The sequence below is a fragment of the Triticum aestivum genome, chromosome 5B (assembly GCF_018294505.1).
Source record: "Triticum aestivum cultivar Chinese Spring chromosome 5B, IWGSC CS RefSeq v2.1, whole genome shotgun sequence".
Classification (NCBI taxonomy): Eukaryota; Viridiplantae; Streptophyta; class Magnoliopsida; order Poales; family Poaceae; genus Triticum; species Triticum aestivum.
This window is the reverse complement of record NC_057807.1, coordinates 373,826,800-373,849,628: the sequence shown is the minus strand read 5'-3', so window position 1 is coordinate 373,849,628 and position 22,829 is coordinate 373,826,800.

The following is a 22,829-nucleotide window of genomic DNA, read 5'->3' as shown; positions in this document are numbered from 1 at the left end:
GGATTATGCAAATAAAACATATGACTTGCCAACATACAATGACTTACCGAACTTGCAGGGCGGGACAATTGATACCCGCGGTCCTCGGCTGAGTCCGGCCACGATTTGCCGGACTTAAAGAACACCTTCCAGATGTCTTTGTGCGATGAGCCAAAGAACCCTAGTAGGGTCTGGTGCTTGGCCGGGTCGAATTCCCATAAATTGCAGGCCCTGTGTTGACAAGGGAGAATCCAGCGAACTAACATCACCTGGACTACATTGACAAGTTTGATATTCTTGTCTTCCATATCCTTGACGCGCGTCTGTAGCCGCGACAACTCATTAGGCGACGACCAGTTCAGGCCCTTCTTGGGACAGGACGTGAGCCGCAGGGGAGCTCCGGATCGGAATTCGGGAGCTACGGCCCATTTCGTGTCGCGTGGCTCAGTGACATAGAACCACTGTTGTTGCCACCCTTTGACAGAGTCATTGAAAGTACCTGATGACCATGTGACGTTGGTCATCTTGCTCACCATGGCACCTCCGCACTCACGGTGCTTGCCGCTCACTACCTTGTGCTTCACATTAAAAATCTTCAGCCATAAGCCGAAGTGTGGCGAGATGCGGAGAAAGGCCTCGCACACGACAATGAATGTTGAGATGTTGAGGAAGGAATTGGGGGAAAGATCATGAAAATCAATCCCATAGTAATACATGATGCTGCGAAGGAATGGGTGGAGGGGAAACCCTAGCCCATGGACAAAGTGAGGGAGGAATACAACCCTCTCTTGGGATTCTGGAGTAGGGACGATCTGTCCCACCGTCGGGAGATGATGGCTGATTTTCTTGGCCAGATACCCGGCCTCCCGAAGCTTTTTTATATCCTTCTCCTGGACGGTAGAGGCCATCCACTTGCCTCCTGCTCCCGATCCAGACATTTTTGGAGGGCCTTTTTGGGTGGAGAAGACGAACGCTTGGGCGCTGGAGCTCGAGTGAGAGAGAATGGATGAGCAGAGGAAGGAGAAGGCGTGGGTACAAAAGGGGAGTCCTTATCTCCTTATAAAGGCAGCAGGGATCCTGTGCCTCCCCACTTGCCTCGTAAACTCTCTTATTCCCCAAGCGCCATGTTGCTGGAACAGTTGGGTTACCTACACTCGTATTGAGGAGAATCCCGTGATAAGGGGACACGAACTCTGCTTCAACAAGACGTGCCAATAAAGCCGCCTCGCAATACGTGTAGTAGCAGGTTCAAAAAAATGGTCCGCATAATGACCGGGCCGCGGCGTGATGTCATGCTATGAAAAATTGTCAGCAGATTAGATTTGTGAAAAATTGTGTTCTCTACGGTGGTATGTGGAATTTGTTTTGCAGAGCCAGACACGATTCATGTGTTCAAAATCTACCTTGGAGTATTCGTAGAAGGAACCCGCCTTGCGATGCCGAAGACAATCTGCATGCCGAACTCACCGTCATTGAAGCCTGGTTCATGGGCTACTGAGGGAGTCCTGGATTAGGGGGGTCCTCGGACAGCTGGACTATATGCGTATGCCGGACTGTTGGACTATGAAGATACAAGATTGAAGACTTCACCCCGTGTCCGGATGGGACTCTCCTTTGCGTGGAAGGCAAGCTTGGCAATTCGGATATGTAGATTTCCTTCTTTGTAACCGACTCTGTGTAACCCGACCCCCCTCCGGTGTCTATATAAACCGGGGGGTTTAGTCCGTAGGACGAGGACAATCATAATCATGGGCTAGCTTCTAGGGTTTAGCCTCTACGATCTCATGGTAGATCAAATTTTCTAATACTCATATCATCAAGATCAATCAAGCAGGAAGTAGGGTATTACCTCCATCAAGAGGGCCCGAACCTGGGTAAACATTGTGTCCCCCGCCTCCTATTACCATTAACCTTAGACGCACAGTTCGGGATCCCCTACCCGAGATCCGCCTGTTTTGACACCGACAGCAGGGCCCCATTTCAAGGTTTCTTTTTAGATTAAGACCCTGCGTAAACCTATTTTCTTATTATTATCTCTTGTTGTTTCATACCCTCCTGGCATATAAAACGCCCAGGAAAGATATCAGTAGTATTTGCGCACTTTCGATTCCCCGTACTAAAATGGATGTTATAGAAATAGCCAGCATGTGCTTTGAGAATTATGCTCTCATCACAGGCGCTCTCTCCTCATGCTGGGTCGTCGCACGTGCCTTGAAGTCGGGTTCATTACTGGGGGCTGTATCCAGCCCGGTATCTATTGAAAAGTCTGAATACCTTCGGGAGTGTTCGGCGTTGCGAGTTTTGGCCTTATATGCATCAGCTCTGAATCATGTCTTTGGTCAATAGTTGGGTTTGCCGGGTTCCTGTGCTTGCTACCTTACGTTCCTCTCTATCGGCTAAGGTGGTAAAGGGATAACTACTGCGATTGTGCCCTGGTTCATCTGGATGAGCACCTCCGTAGAGAAAGCCGAAAACTAATTGTCATGATAAGGCGAGGGCTGGTCAACCACTCGATGACTCAGTGGAATCTTCGTGATTCCTCCACATTAACGAAGGACCGGTTTCTCGGTCACGTATGTAAATGCACCATATTCGGATAAACATGGACATACCAGGGGCTATATAGTAGCCCCACCGTCAAACTCCTATGGCTAAGTGAAAGTGTTAAAGCTCTATAGTCTGATTGCTTAGTTCGCCGCACTAACACCTCCTTAATGGACCAAGACATTGGGTCAAGTGTGATCAAGTGTTTTTTCGAACACCCCCGCGTTATACGCAAGGGGGCTGAAGCCGACGACTGCAAACTTTCAGGTTATATACATATATACATAAACGGCCGCACAAGAGGCACCAAAATACTTTACGGGCAAAAGTATAAACACAACCTTCATTATCATATGCATTGTTTTTACAATTCGGATACATGTCACTCGAACATAATATTTTTCGAGCACTGACCCTCTATCAAGCGGGCACCCTCCAAGACTTCTTCAATATAGTGCTCTAGTGTGTCCTGACCCTCGAGTGGGCCCCCTGTTGCAATATCGGTGGCCTTCATCTTCGCCCAGTACGTCTTCACACGGGCAAGGGCCATCCGTGCACCTTCTATGTACGTTGACCGCTTGACAACATTGATATGTGACACCGCGCGAACAAGCTGTTGCACTAAACCAAAATAACTATTCGTAGTTGGTCTCTTAGGCCACAGCCGGTCCACGACAGCCTTCATGGCAAGTCCGGATATCCTGTGGAGCTCGTCCAATTCAGCCATCTGTTCATTCAACAGCAGCGGACGCCTTGGCATGCTAAACTGCGACCAGAAAAGACTTTCAGCTTCATGGCCTTCTTGGGCTTGGAAAAACTGTGTCGTATCAGAAGCACTCTTCGACAAGTCCAAATATGCGTCCAGAGAACTCCACATTTGATCAAGCGGGGCATACTTCGGATCGCCGAACTTAGTTTGTCATAAAAAGGGATTCCCAGCCGTGATCTCCCCGGCTTGCCGAATCTCCTCCCTAGCCGCTCTGGCCTCTGACTGGGTTTCCTTTTCCGCTTGTAAGGCCTTCTCAAGGTCAGCCGTTTTTGCTTTATTCTCTTTCTCGAGAAGTGCATATCGGCTAGCAGCATCCCTTAGCTCAACCGCCATGTTGGATATTTTCTCCTCACTCAGGCGATGAGCAGCTTGTTCGGCTTTTAATTCACCAACTGCCTTCTTGGCAGCCGCATTGCTTATCCTAGCTTGCTCCTTGGTTCGAGCAAGCTCATCCCGTAGGGTCTCCACGGCGGCAGCACCATTTCTTATCCTGGCTTGCTCCTTGGTTCGGGCAAGCTCAGCCTGTAGGGTCTCCACAGCGCAGCAGCATCTACAGTCAAGCATATTCTAAATTCCAGCACCATGCTCCTATTTATACTCACTGACCGCCTAAAAGACATACCTTGCGCCTCATCAAGCCGCTTTTTCACGAGCGTGATGCCATCATCCGCTACATCAAGTTGTCGATTCAGTTCGGCAAATTCGGCAGCCCAGGCAGTGGCCGGGGCTGCAGCCGCCTATGTACAAATTGGCAAAATTATTACCTGAGTTTAGTTATCTTTTGATCCTCCGATCGCCCCGTTTGGTTGACAATCAGAGTCTCAGGGGCTACTATCTATACACAGTGCACCTTGCGTTTACGGTACAATTAAAAAATATCACACTAGATACCTCAAAGCCTCTTAGCAGGCTCATAAAGGCTTCATTCAAAATGCTTTTGGCACACGTAATTCTCTCAATCACTGTACTCATTAAGGTACGATGTTCCTCTGAGATAGGCACTCGCCGCAAAAGACCCGTCAATATGTCCGGCTGTACATTGGATAGTCCGGGGCTTGTGTTATTGGTCTCTCTAGGAGCCGAACACCCCGGACCTCGGGCGGCCGAAGAATCACCTTCTGGCCTGGTCCTCCTTTGCGGATCAGGAGAGATCCTCCGGGACAACACCTTGGGGTCATCCGCCTTATGGGGCGGGGAGGTATGAGGCGGCGTTTTGCTCTCCATCATCTCCGGAAGAAGATCCGCAAAGACAAAGATTTTTGAGGGAGCGTATAGGCCGAACTGCAAAACATATGTTTCAAATATTACCCTCACAAACAGGAAAAGAACGGGGTATGCTTATTTAACACCTTTGTTCACTTACGGTTCAGCTAAAGGCTGGCCCCCTTGTGGGCACTATGCGGAAATATCGCCTCCTAAATCCGGGCCCCCTGATAGGGATTTCTTCCCTCGCTTGGAGGCCTCTGCCTTCAGGTCTTCGAGGGCGGTTCTCTTCTTCCCGTGGGGGGAGGGAATATTAGATTCTCCTCCCCGTTCATCCTCCGACATGGGAGTTTCGATTCCCCCGGATACGGTGCATGACGTACCTCTGGTATGAAGGCCACTTTTGACCTCCCCACTCCTCTCCTTTTCTTCCCTCATCGGCACTTGATAAGGTGCCGGAGCCAGCATCCTGGTTAACACTAGATCCGCTAAGTTTTCGGGAAGAGGGGTCGAACTCCTGATCCTCTACGCCTTCTTTACCCAGCCCTGGCCGAGTACGGTTTTCTCAGAATATTGTTATGGGAAACTTAAACTAAAAATGTGTTTGGAAATTGAGTGCTTACCGGGGAATCCGGGTGGTTGCATTCGAGGCCTACGTCCTCTGATGTGTCCGACCACCCTTTTGGTGACCCAAAGAATAATTCATACATCCCTTCGAGTGTTGTGCTGAAAAAGCGCTAAATGGTCGCGGTCCTTCCGGATTGAACTCCCACATGCGAAGAGGTCGACGCTGCCATGGCAAGACCCGGCGGACTAACATAACTTGGATTACCTTGACGAGATCGATGTCCTTCTTAATAAGGTCTCGAATGCAGCTTTGCAATATTCGCACTTCACCTAGCGATCCCCAATCCATCCCCTTGTTGATCCACAATGCAAGCTGAGGCGGAGGGCCGAATCGGAAGGCGGGTGAAGCCGCCCACTTTGTACCATGAGGTTCTGTGATATAAAACCACTCCCGTTGCCATAGGTTGGAAGCTTTGGTGAAGGAACCCTTTGGCCAGGCAATGTCAGCCAATTTGCTTATTATAGCTCCTCCGCACTCTGCGTGTCTCCCGTCTGTTATCATCGGCTTTACATTGAAGGTCTTGAGCCATAAGCCGAAGTGTGGAGACTTATGGAGGAGGGCCTCACACATGATAATGAATGATGAGATGTACAGGAAGGAATATATGGCTAGATCATGGAAATCTAGTTCGTAGTAAAACATGAGCCCTCGGACGAAGGGATGAAGGGAGAAACCTAGCCCCTGGAGGAATTGAGGGATAAATACGACCCTCTCATTGGGTCTAGGAGTAGGCATAACCTGCCCTTGTACAGGAAGCCTTTGAAGGATCTCCGCAATCAAATACCTCGCCTCCCTGAGCTTCATGATATCCTCCTTTGTGACAGAAGAAGCCGTCCATCGGCCTTGAATGTTGGATTCGGACATGGCCTGAGGTTCGAAGCGACCAGTTAAACCTTGGGTGTTGGAACTCGAGGTGGGAGGAGGAGAGGAGAAGCATAGAGAAGAAAGGCGGGTCTTGGCCTCCTTATAAAGATGACGAATATCAAACGTCCCCTACATGGCCTTAAAACATGCCTATTCCCGAGGAATCATACCAATGGGACGATTGGGTTACCCACGCCCGTGTTGATGAGAATCCCGCAATAAGGGGACACGATCTCCGCTTTGACAAGACATGCCAATGAAACTTCCTTGCAAAGCATGGAGTAGCAGGTTGGAAAAACGATTCAAAATAAAGGCCAAATGATGACATAATGTCATGTTGCAAAAACTGTCAGTGGATTGGACTCGTGAAAATATTATGCTCTCCACAGTGGTATATGGAATTTGTTTTGCCAAGCCGGACATGATTCTTATGTTCAAGATCTACTTTGGAGTATTCGGAGAAGGAACCCGCCTTGCAATGTCAAAGACAATCTGCGCGTGGGACTCATCGTCATTGAAGCCTGGTTCAGGGCCTACTGAGGGAGTGCTGGATTAAGGGGTCCTTGGACAGCCGGACTATATACTCTGGCTGGACTGTTGGGCTATGAAGATACAAGATAGAAGACTTCGTCCCGTGTCCGGGTGGGACTCTCCTTTGCGTGGAAGGCAATCTTGGCGATTCGGATATCAAGATTCCTTTCTTTGTAACCGATGCTGTGTAACCCTATCCCCCTCCGGTGTCTATATAAACCCGAGGGTTTAGTCCGTAGGAGGAGAACAATCATAATCATAGGCTAGCTTCTAGGGTTTAGCCTCTATGATCTCGTGATAGATCAACTCTTGTAATACTCATATCATCAAGATCAATCAAACAGGAAGTAGGGTATTACCTCCATCGAGAGGGCGCCAACCTGGGTAAACATCGTATCCCCCACCTCCTATTATCATTAGCCTTAGATGCACAGTTCGGGACCCCCTACACAAGATCCGCCAGTTTTGATACCGACACCCATCATTCCGGCCCATGTCACATAGTCCGGCCAGTCGAGGACCCCTTAATCAGGACTCCCTCAGTCGCAGCGTTGAAGCCAAAGTTGATGATGATGATGACGATGACTCTGCTTCTACCTACTGCTTCATGGCATGTGGTGCCAAGGTAGCTCCACGCAAAGCCTACTGCCAAACCTCTAGTGAATATGACTCTGAATGTGAATCCAAACATAGCTATAAGACACTCGCTAAAATTGCAACTGAGCAACAAACTGCTATGGAATATATTCAAAAGTCGCTAGACAAAAGCGATGACATGTTGGACGCGGAAATGAATCGAACCCAATCCTTAAACAAAGACATTAAAAGTCTTCGTGTTAAGTACGAAGATCTTGAAAGTCGCCATGAAACTCTCTCAGCCTCTCATGAGAAGCTTCCTATGATTATCTTCAAAGGAAGCAGGATTTAGAGAAACTGAGAGCGTCTCATGAAGATCTTCAAAAAGAGAACGATTCACTACTCGCCCAACAGATAAGTACCGCTCAAGTAGAATTTGTTCCACCATGCTTAAAGTGTCTTGAGCGCAATAATGTTGTCTCTATTGCTGAATGTTATACTTCCTCTGATGTTCCAATATCTTCAACTACTGATGTGGTAACCAACCCCTCCACTGAGGATGCCACTACTATTGCTGATGAGAATGCTAGGTTGAAGACATTGCTTGAGACTGGCATGTACAAAAGCCTCAAAGGGCATCAAAATTTGTGCGATGTCCTCAAGAAACAGATTCTGAACTGAAACCCTAGGAAAAAGGGTGTTAGGTTCGAGAGGAAAATGAACGTTGATGGTTCATATTGGATTCTTGAGCAGTACCCCAAAACCACCTGGGTTACTACTAAGGATCCTTTAGTGGACCCATCTACTTTATCTGGCTTCACTTGTGCTAATCCAATTATCATTGATGAATCCTTTGATGCAAATTATAAGTTGTTTAAGAATTAGCATGGTGAAGTGTTTGCCAGGTACATTGGTACTAACTGCAGGAATGGGTCACCCCAGAAGAAGATATGGGTGCCCAAAAGCTGTCTTGAGAAGCTTCCCGTGAATGTCATCATGACACCACCTGGGAAGAAGACAAACCCCCGACCAAAGGTGTCATATGGTCCAAAGGCTTCATACAGACAGAGGACCACTCATGGTCACCCTAACGCCAATGTTTTATAGGAAAATCGCTATGAGACTCATGAATATGAGTGTGTTTCATCTAACCGATATGTTCACAAAACTAAGAACTTTTCTGCATATTCTTATGAGTATTATTCTCCTCCATCGAAGCTATTTGCTAGGGCTCCCAAGCCAAAGTTCTCAGATGCTGCACTTAGACTCGTTGCTTCTAAGCCACCCTTGAAGATGTGGGTGGTTAAGAAGAATTAACTTCTTTCGCAGGGAAAGGTCTCCAGCCGGAAAGCAAAATCTTCCAACGACAATGCTGGAGACCTAAAACATCTTGTGGGACGCAAGATAAAATGCTCAAATGGTCTTATCATGTATTTCGTCCCAGGGTTCCGTGACGAGCATCCTATCATGCCTAACCAGTATTTAAAGTTTGATAATATGCTTGTTCGCTACATGTTTCTGCTTCACAATACTCTTGGTGAAGCCTATCCCGCTAACTGCACTGTAGGGTACAACTCCGAAAGCCGCTAAATGGATCATGGATAGCGGTTGCACCAACCACATGACTGGTGATCAGAGTCTTCTTATGGATTCAACTCTACTTCTATCTACTAAGAGCCACATCACATTCGCTAACATTGGTAAAAGTAAGTTATTGGGTCTTCGTAGAGTTGCTATCTCAAAGGATTAGCACATGGATAAATTGATGCTTGTTGAATCCCTTGGTTACAACTTAATGTCTGTGTCAATGCTCTGTGATCTGAACATGATTGTGATATTTGGAAAATATCATTGTCTTGTGCTAATGGAATCTGACAAATCTCTAGTCTTCGAAGGATACCAAAGAGGTGATCTGTATATGGTAGATTTTTCAGCTGGACCACGGCTTGCTGTATGTCTTCTCGCAAAGGCTTCAGAATGCTGGCTATGGCATCGACGACTAGGACATCTGGGCATAAGGAACCTGTACACTCTCGTGAAGAAGAAGCACATCATTGGCATCGAGGGCGTCAAGTTCAAGAAGGATCATCTATGTGGTGCCTGTGAAGCTGGAAAGATGACGAGAGCCAAGCATCCCTCGAAGACAATCATCACTACCTCACGCCCCTTCAAGTTGCTTCACATGGATCTATTTGGCCCTACTCACTACTCTACTCTCACCACTACTGCACATCTCTATGGCTTTGTTATTGTTGATGATTACTCTAGATACACCTGGGTGCACATAATTCTCTATAAGACTGAAGTGTAGGATGTCTTCAGACGCTTTGCTAACCAGGCCATGACAAATTATGGCATCAAGATCAAGCACATCCGGAGTGACAATGGCATTGAGTTCAAGAATGATGGCCTCGACATTTATCTTGATACTTTAGGCATCACACACGAGTTCTCTGCTCCTTACACACCTCAGCAGAATGGCATCATGGAGCGCAAGAACATAACACTCGTTGAGATGGCACGAACGATGCTCGATGAGTACAAGACTCCAAGAAAATTCTAGCCTGAAGCTATTGATACTGCATGCCACATCATCAATAGAGTATATCTTCACAAGTTCTTCAAGAAGAAATCTTATGAACCTCTGACTGGTAAGAAGCCAAATTTCAGTTACTTCAAAATCTTTGGTGCTAGGTGCTAGACCAAAGATCCACATCACATGTCTAAATTCGCACTGAAAGCACATGAAGGTTTTATGCTTGGTTATGGAAAGGACTCACACACCTACAGACTCTTCAACCTCTTTCACTATAAAAAGGTTGAAACTGTGGATGTGCGGTTCGATGAGACTAATGGCTCGCAAAGAGAGCACCTCCCAAATGTGCTAGATGAAGCTACACCAGGTGAGGCTATCAAGCTAATGGATACTGGAGAAATCATACGCACAGAGGAATTGGCTGAGGATGAGATTATCATTTCTGCACCTAATCAACCTAAAGACAATTCTTAGTCCGAAGCAAATGATGAATACGAAGGCAACAGTCAGTCAGATCAAAATCTTCGTCCAGCTCATCCTTAGGTTGCAAATGAAATCCAAATTAAGAAGATCATTGATAGCATCAATGCTCATGGCCCTCTCACTCGATCAAGAGCTACACAACTAGCAAACTTATGTGGTCACTTTGCTTTTGTCTCTATATATGAACCCAAGAAAGTTGAACAAGCCTTCATGGAACTTGAATGGATTCAAGCTATGCAAGAAGAGCTTCAACAATTTGAGCTGAATAATGTTTGGGAGCTTGTCAAACGTCCTGATCCTCGCAAGCACAATGTCATTGGTACGAAATGGATCTATCGCAACAAGAAATATGAACTTGGACAAGTTGTCAGAAACAAAGCTCGCTTCGTTACTCAAGGTTACACACAAGTGGAAGGAATAGACTTCGATGAAACCATTGCTCCTGTGACTCGGCTTGAAGCCATCCGCATACTGTTGGCTTATGCCAACCATCACAACATTCTTCTGTACCTAATGGATGTGAAGAGTGCCTTTCTCAACGGCAAAATCGAGGAAGAAGTGTATGTCGCTCAACCGCATGGTTTTGAAGATCCTAAGCATCCTGATATGGTGTACAAGCTCAACAAGGCACTGTTTTGCCTCAAACAAGCACCTCGCGCTTAGTATGACACACTTAAGGAATTCCTGAAGAGCAAAGGCTTCAAACCTGGTTCACTAGATCCCACTCTCTTCACGAAGACATATGATGGTGAACTATCTATGTGTCAAATATATGTAGATGACATTACCTTCGGATGCACTGATAAAAGATACAGTGACGAGTTTGGATACATGATGCAAGAGCAATATCAGATGTCCATGATGGGGGAGCTGAAATTCTTCATTGGTCTTCAAATCCGTCAACAGTGCAATGGCATTTTCATATCGCAAGAAAAATATCTCAAAGATTGCTTGAAAAAGTTTGGAATGCAAGACTGCAAAGGTTACACGACGCCAATGCCAACCAAAAGTCATCTCTGCCCTGACGACAATGGTAAAGAATTCGATCAAAAGGTATACCACTCCATGATTGGTTCTTTGCTCTATTTATGTGCATCTAGGCCTGATATTATGCTTAGCATTTGCATGTGTTCCCGATTCCAAGTGGCACCAAAGGAGTCGCATCACCTAGCGGTGAAGCGAATACTTAGATATTTGGCTCACACCCCAACACTAGGATTATGGTATCCAAATGGCTCAACATTTGATCTGGTTGGATATTCTGATGCTGATTATGCTGGTGACAAGGTTGATCGCAAGTCCACTTCAGGAACATGTCACTTTCTTAGATGATCTCTTATCTAGTGGTCTTCAAAGAAGCAGAAATGTGTATCACTCTCCACTGCTGAATCTGAATACATTGCTGCTAGATCGTGTTGTGCTCAGCTTCTCTGGCTGAAGCAAACACTCAAGGAATATGGCATCAACACGAAGAATGTGCCACTCTTCTGCGACAATGAAAGCGCCATCAAGATTTCCAAGAATCCAGTTCAGCACTCGAAGACAAAGCACATCGAGATTCGTCATCACTTTCTCAGAGATCATGTTAACAAGGAAGACATTGATATCATTAAGGTCAACACTGAAGAGCAACTGGCTGATATCTTCACTAAGCCCTTGGATGAGAAGAGGTTTTGCAACCTGTAGTGTGAGCTAAATATCTTAGAATCCTCAAATGTCTAGTGAATGGACACACATCCTAACGCTAATGCATGTTGATGACTTAGATGTGCAACACACGAAGTAACATACTTCTTCAATCAATGAAGATTTAACCTCTGAGTGTGAATACATTAACATGTAATTTGATTTCGGAGCGCCACAATAATTGTACGCCGTGTTTGGGTCTAATACTTCCTATACGGTGGGTAGCGCAACCACCAAAACTTTTTGAAGATTTTCATTTGGCGTCATGAATGCATTATCTTCGCATTTGGATTGTCTTCAACATTGGTTTATCTTCAAATATATATCTTCCCAATGTTGATTTGTCTTCAGTAATAATTATATATGCATATGTGTTCTGTCCTCTACAGCATTCACTTATAGCTATGTCTTCATGTTGCTATTTTTCTGACCTAAGTGAATGTGATCAAACCCTAATCCCTTGTGTGCTACTCCCTCAAAGTCTTTCTGTCCAAGTCGTGTGCATTCTATTAACACTTGTCGAATATCTTCTCTTCGTCCTTGTCAGCAGAAGATACAGAGACACACATTTACAAACTTCTTTTAAAGTTCTATCCTTTGCCTGAAAACCGGAGAAGCCGGAATGACCACCCGACAATCCAGGCGTTTGTGGGAACATAGATCAACTCCTGATAAGTTGCATGCATGCCATGTGTTCCTCAGATGTGAACAGCCAGGGGGCACCTACGTAATTGCGCTGCACTGCCCTCCTCCTTCTTATAAATACACACCCCTCGCGGTCAAAATTCTTTCTTCCAACCTCTCCACCTCACTCAAACCCTAGCGCCTCCGCTAGCTCACGTCGACGCTGTAGGTGTCTTCCGCCACCAAGTTAGGGTGCGGGAGATTGGACTGCTCGGCCTCTCGTCTACATCGTCTAGCAGTTCATCTATGGTAATTAAAACCTACTTTTACAGTCTTTTCGATCTGTCAGATCCATCCACTTCAATCAAAAGTGGTTTATACACTTCCAAATTTGGATCAGTCTCTTTCTGAATCTCATATATTGCAAAGTATGTTCACTTATGCGTCAAAACTAGTTAAATTCCTCACTTGTACCTATTCATGGATTCGTCCAAATCAGGAACCAACTTCCTTCAATAAGTGAATGTCTTTGCACTGTGAGGTTAGTGTCTTCTAAACTGATTTATCTTCAAAATCTTCTAAGAATGCATATGACCTCTTCCCCTTCCCTCGCACCTCTAATGCTGTCATAGGTACATGTCCGTGGGAGGATCCCTTGGTTCTCATAGTCTGCATTCATTTGCATAATTCTTACATCATCACATCGAATATCCTAAAGCTAGTTCTTGACTGACCAGTAGACGGAAGCCTTTCACTGTATTGAAGCCCATTAGTCTGAATATTATGGCTTCAGATAAGTCTGCATGAAAAGGAGGCAAGCAACGCTATGGCAACACTGCACTTGATTTGCCTGAAGATCTTTATGAACTCTACAAGTCTGACCTAGAGGAGAGCTACACCTAGCGCAAGAACCGGATCCAGTGGATCTGAAGATATTGGGCAGAATAGTGGTTAAAGTACAGGTTTGTAACATCTGAATATGCTGAGAAGAATGCCATCAAGCGGCCGTCGGGTGAGTTCCTGTATCGCAACTTGGTACCGGAGAACAAGGCTGAAACTATTGAACAGGGGTTCTATCCCTCTATGGTCAAAGGACCACAGTCTGAAAATGATGACCCATCATCTCTCCTATGGTGTCGCAAAGACAATCTTTTCAAGCACAACTTTCATTTTGCAAAAGATTCAGCGGCTAAGAACCAGAAGGAGTTTGGCCTCAACTTTAACCCTGGCCCCTCCGCTCCAAGACCAGATGGAACTTGTGAAGCCAATGAGAACAGGATTGGCCCCTTAACCAACTTCGACGGGCTTCTGTCTCATATTGCTGCCTAGAGAGCTGTTGTGGAGCAATCTGCTGAAGAAGCTGATTCTGATGATGCTCCATCACCACCAAAGCAGAAGAAGAAGAAGAAGAAGAAGAAGAAGAAGAAGAAGAAGAAGAAGGCAAAAGCTTCAAAGCCATTTGCCTCTACTACTCCAAAAGCTTCAACCAAGAAGTCACTGAAAACTGCACCACCTGAATCCAGTATGCAGTCTGAAGATTTGTCTCGTGTGTCCAAGAGGACCAAGAAGCCATTGCCCAAGAAGGCTACTGGGTAACCCCTTACTCTTGCTGCCATTCTGTGCAATGAGGAAGACACCATTGATCTGTCAAGCGATGAAGATCTTGGTGATGAATCCCTTGAGATGCTGATCAAGAGCAAGCAAGAGGCGGAGATCTTCAGTGATCTGCCCCTCTTTGATGTTGACATCTTGAACAATTTCATTGATGAGTGGTTCGACGACCAGAACATCAGCATTGACAGTCTGCAGCTGCCAGTGGGCATCAGCTTCACATTCCACTCTGCTATTGCTAATGAGCTGGCCCTGGCACAGAAAATTGTTGAGCTCAAAACTAAGATTTATTATGAGAAGGCTCATTTCAAGAAGAACATGGACACGCTCAGTGTGGCAGATGTGCAAATCTTCAAGAAGATGTTGCATGACCTCAAAACTGAATTTCACAAGAAGCATGAAGAATATAAAGGCTCTCGAAAACGCATGAAGTCGTATGCTTAGAAATGTGTGCAAGCGCACAATGAAGCTAAAAAGAGGAAAGCTCTTGGGCGTCCTGGCATTGATCCCAGAATGACTGCTAAGAAGAGCAAGAAGCATGCTGAAGCTAATCCTGATGCTACAAGGCAGGGACAACCTAGCATTGTCTTCCCTGCCAGCATAACTGGCCCAAAGCCAAAGGTCCCCTCAGTTGCTTCTGAGCTCAAGAAGACCAGACTGGCTGAAGCAGAATCTAGGAAGAGGAAGCACAAGGATACATCTGATGATGCCCCTTCCAAGAAAAAGTTGAAGACTAAGGGCTCTAAGTCTTCAAGGAAAGAATGTGCTGCTGTCCCAGAGCCCCTTGTTGTTGAACCCATTTCTGTTACATATCCTGCCTCTGCTAATCGCGAGCACCGTCTCATTGTTCATGAGCCTGCTCCCACAGAGGCACCAGAATCTGAAGCAGTTCCAGCTATTGACCCCAACACAGCTGAAGACGTGGGTCACGAAGACAATGTAGTTGATGATGAAGTCCTTCCTCGGCTCGAGCACCAGTTGGTATCATCACCTACTCCAACGAGCACTGAATACATTAGCATTGGTCATCCATTGACGCCAATGGCTCAAGATGACTCATGGGCTGAGCCCCAACAAGAAGACACCCCCGTTCAAGATGAGACACCCCACACTCCACCAGCTCAAGTTACTTATCTGGTACTTGATGATGAAAATTACATGGAGACCACTCCATCTCCAAAGGCGTCGCTAGTGTTTTGCAGGCTTTGAAAAGGTCTAAAGCCATTTGTATCCATGTCAACCATTCCAAAAGAAGATTCACGACAATCCAACTCAGTGGCACGTCAAGTGTTCCCTGAAGAGAATCCTTCTGTGGCTGTTCAAGCATCTGAAGCTCATGCTGCGGAAGACATTCCGGCTGCATTAGCCGATGAAGAAAGAAGAGAAGAAGAAAGAGAAGCCACACCCCCTATTGTTGATCAATTCATTCTTTAAGAGAATGCGATCGTGCCTGACCCTCCGGTCGTTGACCAAATGGAGGTTGAAAACAATGAGGCTACCACCAACACTGCTACTGAAGCCAATGACCCTGTCATGGCTGAAGACAATGTGGAGCCTGAAGCCAATGTGAATGCTGAAGCTATTGTGACGCCAGTCATCACTCATGGCGTTGTTCCTCCACCACGGCCTCACACCATGGAAGGGGCCTTCGATCATGACGATCAACTTGTCACTATTCGCTGGCCAATTCTGATTCCTCCTACCACTCCAAGACCACAATATGACTATCATGTGGAGAGAAGGCCTCAAGTACAGAAGCCAAAGCCGCGTCTGCCAAGGCTTCCAAGTGTTGTAACTACACAAGGCTCATTCAGCGTGTTCAGTTTCAAAGAAGACAATACATTCTTTGACAGTGAAGCTATTACTCTTGCATTCTGTACAATCAAGACATGATTTTTCTGCACAGGCGTGTGGAATGTGATGCTATGGTTGGGTTGCCCATGTCTGGAAGAAGCCCTTGACTACTTGAGGGATGTTGGTCTTCTGGCATTTGTCACTGGTAAATAGCACTGGAATGAAGAGCTCCTCCTGCAGTTCTATGCCACCTTACACATTCAAGGCTAAAACAGGGATCCAAAGACTTGGATCCTTGAGTGGATGACAGGCGATGTGCATCACGAAGCCAAAGCTCAGAGGCCCGAGCCGAACATGAGCCAAATGCTTAGCATGATGAAGCCTTTCCCCCAAGACACTGAATATCCGAAGGAATTCTTTGTTAAGGACCTCGAGTATCTGCCACGCACAATATATCACATTCTAAGGCATACTCTCTGGCCCATCAAAGGCCATTCATCTGAAGCCACACTTGAAGGCTCCATGAAGACTTTGGTATTCTATATCATCAATGGCATCAGATTCAACACCCAAGATTTCTTCATCATTCAACTTGCTGCTTCCGGGATTGATCTGTTTGGTCTGAAGTTCTATGCTCCATGCATGATGCGCTTGATTAAGTTTCATTCAACTGTTGACTATCGGCCATCAGCTCGCAATCATATTGTCTTCTTACCTGATGTTGATATGTCTGTTGAAGCCATCTACCCCGAGCCTGCCAAGAAGCCAATCCACCTTAAGAATGCTGAGTTCCAGAGCTTCACATAGCCCATTAATGGTGTTCATGTGCCCAATGCTGCCACTCCTACATATCCTTTGGCTGGCAACCTGCGCCTACCACATCATGGAAATACTGAAGCCACTGCAAGCACCATTGCACAAAGGCCTCAGAAGCGTCCTCGTGTTCTTAATGATCGTGAGCTTCTGGTGGCTTTACATCAAAAATAGGACAAACATCCTGACAGGCTAAAGAGTCAGATGCAGAGTATCTTGGTGGATGCCAATCACATTCGCAACTTAGCCACCAAGAACTCATTTGTTGCTCATGAAGCTTGTCGCCGTTCCTGGAAGAGTCTCACGTTGCTCTGCGCTGAAGATGAACTTCACGTGGATGGCTTCACTGAAAATTTCAAGTTCGACTCCAGGCCTCCTCAAAATGCAAGTAGGCGTCGCAACCCTCCTTGAAGATTCTGAGTACTCATCCACGGCTGCAACTGTTGTTGTGAGAGTCGTCGATGAAGAAGATGGCGCCACTTCGCCCGCTCTCACTGCTCAGGATGATGATGCTGCACAAGGCCCATCTACACCACCTAACTCCAGCATTGACCATGCTGCTCCAACATCGTCTCTAATAGGGAACGAGTAGATACTCTATGTCTTCAAACCTTTTTAGTCATTACTGACAAAAGGGGGAGTAGCATATGAGTTGATAGTCTTCAAGTGAGTCCATATGGGTGGTTGCTTAATTTTTTTGCTAAGTTCTTACAACTCTTGTTCTGAAACTTTTGGCTTAACACTTAAGCTTGATTGTCGTTTGCTACTTTAGCTGCCACTTTGTGATGCGATGATAAATTCTGCAGAAAGTCATTCAGCAGACGTCCATTTTCCATTATGCATATCATTATCTTCATTATCTTTTTATATGCATGATGAATTGTCTTCACTCTTTGAAGATGGCCTCCACAAAGCAAAACCTGCCATGTGCATTTGCATTCAAAAGAAAACTATTTATATGCACATCTTCAGGGGGAGCCTCGTCATATGTATGAAGTCAATACTCACAACACTGAACTTTCACATACTTTTACCCCCGTTGAAAACTTCAACCAGTTTGTCATCAATCACCAAAAAGGGGGAGATTGTAAGTGCATCTAGTGCCACCCCTAGCTGGTTTTGGAGTATTGACGACAAACATGGTTGAAGGACTAATGTGTTTGTGCAAATTGCAGGATAACACAGGTAGTGTCCCTCATTGATTCGGTTTACCTACCAGAGATGACCCCTAAAAATGTGTGAAGACATTGAAGACAATTGTGGTTCGTTAAGACATTCACGACGAAGATTATGACACGTGAAGCTATTCACTTGAAGACTATGGAGTGCAAAGACATACTTGTTTCGTAGTTTCCTTTTCTTCTTATTGAGTCATAGGAACCACCGTACTGTTAAGTGGGGTCCAAGTGAACAAAGTCAGAGTGACTGAAGTGATGCTCAACCAAATCCTATGTCTTCGAGCGAAGACAATGAGAGAAAATCTAATCTAGAGCTGGATGAGTCAGCTTTGCTTGTAGCCCAAGCCAAGCTATCGAGTGTGTTTGAAATTTGATCGGTGGACACGTCTCAGTTTGAGGGAGTCCTGGATTAGGGGGTCCTCGGACAGCCAGACTATATGCTTATGCCAGACAGTTGGACTATGACGATACAAGATTGAAGACTTCGTCCCGTGTCCGGGTGGGACTCTCCTTTGCGTGGAAGGCAAGCTTGGCAATTCAGATATGTAGATTCCCTTCTCTGTAACCGACTCTGCGTAACCCTAGCCCCATCCGGTGTCTATATAAACCGGAGGGTTTAGTCCGTAGAACAACAATCATAATCATAGGCTAGCTTCTAGGGTTTAGCCTCTATGATCTCGTGGTAGATCTACTCTTGTAATACTCATATCATCAAGATCAATCAAGCAGGAAGTAGGGTATTACCTCCATCGAGAGGGCCTGAACCTGGGTAAACATTGTGTCCCCCGCCTCCTGTTACCATTAGCCTTAGACGCATAGTTCGGTACCCCCTACCCGTGATCCGTCGGTTTTGACACCGACATTGGTGCTTTCATTGAGAGTTCCACTGTGATGTCAAATAAAGGTTTGATGGCTCGCCTTGTTATCCAGGACAATATAACCTCTGGAGGAGCCCTGGCTTTAGGAAAAACCCTCCGACCCTGGCGACTTCGTCATGACCGCCCGTTCGGCCACCGTGCCGACGATGACTTCTCGGGTCATCCAAAATAGCCTCCACGTCAGCCCAGAATACACCGAGTAGATCGATCAAATGGAACTTTCGTCCTTGAACGAACTCTTGGATCACATCGCCTCCTTGGGAGTCGCTACGGACTATGATCAGATTGGGCTTAAACCTGATCACAGAGAGATTAACTCCCCGTCGGTCACCCATCAAATAGCGGTGGTGGAGGAGCAATGCAGCAATTCTTCCTCCATTATGAGGATGAACTATGTCCGGATTCCCGAGCTCTCTGAGCCGGATACCCGCTCACGGGAGGACATGACCCAAACTCCGAACTTAGAATCGGACAGTGGGCCAGAAAAATTGGGGAACATCTCGGAACACAAACTGCCAAGTTCGGAAGTTCCTTTGCCCCTGGATCTCAGATCAGGTCAGGGTTCGGACTTAAATCCACCCACCCACCTAGATACAAGCGATCTCTCCCACATTAGGCAACAATCCTCCTTGTAATGAGCAAGGTCAAGGATTGTCACGAGGAAGACGCAATCTCATTCTTTTGCAAAAATTGCACGGACAAGGGAATCCTCAACGCCATAAGTCGTCGTGACATATCACACTTCGCTGACTTGGCGGCCATAGTACAGAAGTACTATGCGATGGAAAGCGCCTGGAAAACCCAGGCAAAATTTTGGGACCCTCCGGCTCTCACTAAACCCCTCGTTTGAACTAAAAGGGTGCACTCTCGCAAGTCACCCGGTCCAATTACAAAGAAACCAAAGCCCACTTCAGGGTGTGGAACCGTGTTGGAGGGATGGCTCAATGGGCCATGCAAAATTCACACCACACCGGATACCATACCAACACATAGCCTTAGAGCATGTTGGATACTTCGGCAGGAGGCCAAGAGCGGCGAAGACCTCCTCATTAACAACGCCGCAGAGCATCATCCCACATAAAAGAACAATACAGTGTTGACAGTCTTCGAGACTTTCGCCTCGAATAACAGGCGCAAGAGAGCACTCCGTGACCTCGCCGAAATCTCCCACATCGCAGCAAAAATCCCTGGAACGACACAGCTATAACCTTTAATGCCAGTGATGAACCTCAATTCCGAACAGTCCGAGCACCAGCCGCTTTGGTCCTTAGTCCAATTGTGGATGGCTTTCGGCTTAGTAAAGTGCTCATGGACAGTGGCAGCAGATTAAACCTCATTTATGAGGAAACTCTCAACTAAATGGAAATAGACAAAAGCCGCATTGAGCAAAGCAGCACTACCTTCTGAGTGATTATCCCTAGTCGGGAGCCATGATGTGCGGGAAAAATCACGCTTGATGTGGTATTTGGCACACCGGAAAATTACATGTCCAAAGAGATAACATTCCAAGTGGCCCCGTTCAATAGTGGATACCACACCCTTTTAGGGCGGAACGCATTCGCGAGCTTCCAAGCTATACCCCATTATGGGTACATGAAGCTCAAGATGCCCGGGCCCAACGGAATCATCACTCTAGCTAGTGATCCGGACATAGCACTCCGCGCCGAAAATAAAACCACCGCCCTGGCCCTTGAGGCACTATCTGAAGCCCTCGCAGCCGAAGAACTAACTGCATTATGCTCCACAGTGGATAGGGATGACGTGATACTCGACAAGCGATCCAAATCCATCTCTTTCAAGCCAGCGAACGAAATCATCAAATTCCAAGTCCACCTAACGGACTCTACAAAAACAGCAACCAATGGGGCACAACAGGAAACCACAATCGACGCTGCACTGTGGGCGTTCTTACGCGAGAATTGGGACATCTTTGCCTGGCACCCTTCAGATATGTCAGGGATCCCACGCAGGCTGGCCGAGCATAGCCTCAACATACTGAAGGGATACAAGCCGGTCAAGCAGACACTACGTCGCTTCTCAGAGCCTAAACGGCAAGCTATGGGAGAGGATCTAGCAAAGTTACTCGAAGCCGGATTCATTAGAGAAATAAAACACCCGGAATGGCTAGCAAACCTGGTGATGGTACCAAAGAAGGACATATCATGGTGCCTATGTGTCGATTTTAAGGACCTCAACAAGGCTTGCCCCAAGGATCCCTTCCCTCTCCCCCGCATCGATCAAATCATCGACGCTACCACAGCACACGACTCATTGTGCTTCCTCGACACGTACTCCGGATACCATCAAATCAAGATGGCGGAGTCTGATCAAGCCGCAACGGCATTCATCACTCCATACGGCCCTTTCTGTTTCAACACCATGCCTTTCGGGCTCAAAAACGCCGGTGTGACCTACCAACGCATGATTTAGACATGCCTGGAAAAACAAATCGGAAAAACAGTTGAGGCATACGTGGTCATCAAGACCAGACACGTCGAATCTCTAATAGACGACCTGAGACTCACGTTCGACAACCTCCAAACATATGACATCAAGGTCAATCCGAAAAAATGTGTTCTTGGCGTTCCTGCCGGAAAGCTCCTGGGCTTCATTGTTTCCAATAGAGGAATTGAAGCAAACCCGGTTAAAATCTGAGCTTTGTCACAGTTGGCTACCCCAACAGACCTCAAGCAAATCCAGAAATTAACCGGATGTGTGGCTGCCTTAAGCCGATTTATCTCCCGATTGCGAGAAAAGGCACTACCTCTTTATCGCCTTCTTCGATGCACCGAACACTTCGAGTGGACGGATGCGGCTACGGCCGGACTGGAAGCCAGCAACCCAATCCTGGCCACATCGAACATTGGCGAACCCATGTTGTTATCTATAGTGGCAACACACCAAGTTGAAAGCGCAGTGCTCGTCGTCGAACGAGAGGAGGACGGACATAAGTTCCCGCTTCAAAAGCCGGTATACTACATATCCACCATCCTCACACCATGCAAGTCACGGTACCCACATTATCAAAAGATAGCATACGCGGTCTTCATGGCATCTCGGAAACTACAACACTACTTTCAAGAGTGTTCAATCACGGTGGCCTCTGAAGTACCACACAACGATATAATAAATAACCGTGATGCCACGGGACGGATTGCTAAGTGGGCAATCGAGCTCCTCCCGTTTGACATTATATATAAACCACGGTGAGCCATTAAATCGCAAGTACTGGTTGACTTCATCGCCAAATGGACAGAAGCCGAACTCCCTAAAGAGTACAACGCGTACTCCAATTGGATCATGCACTTTGACAGCTCTAAGATGCTGGCTGGTCTGGGAGCGGGTGTGGTCCTTACATCCTCCACTGGAGATACAGTCCAATACGTACTCCAAATACTATACACACACTCCAACAATGCAGCCAAATACGAGGCTCTGTTGCACGGTCTTTGGATGGCAGTCTCGATAGGCATTCAATGCCTAGAAGTGCGTGGGGACTCGAACCTTGCAATATCTCAAATAAACGGAGACTTCGACACCAAGGACCAAAAAAGGGCGGTTTATCATAATGTCGTCCTCAAAATGTCAGCTCGGTTCGAGGGGCTTGAATTTCATCATGTGGTCCGAGAAAACAATCAAGCAGCCGATATCCTCGCCCGCATCGGCGCTAAGAGCGACACCGTCCCACCTAATATCTTCTTGGAAAGGTTGCTCAAGCCATCCGTGGTGTGGCAAGGGGAGACCGGCAATACTAGTCCGAATCCGATCACAACCTGAGAGCCCGAACACTCTGACATAATCGGAGGCTCCTCCACCGAAATAACACCTTCGACCCACGTAATCATGGCTGCCGTCGCCCTGTGGACCAAACCTTTCTTAGCCTACCTAAATAGGCAAGAACACCCCGAAGACCAAAATGAGGCACGTTGCATTGTGCGGCGCTCTAAAGCCTACAAGGTCCACGAGGGAGAGCTTTATAAAAAAGCGCTACCAGAGTACTCCAAAGATGTATCTCCGAAGAGGAAGGGCGGCAGCTCTCGGCCGAAATTCATGCTAGACTAGGCGGCCACCACGCCGCAGCTCGGGCCCTTGTAAGTAAGGCCTTCCAAACAGGTTTCTACTGGCCGACAGC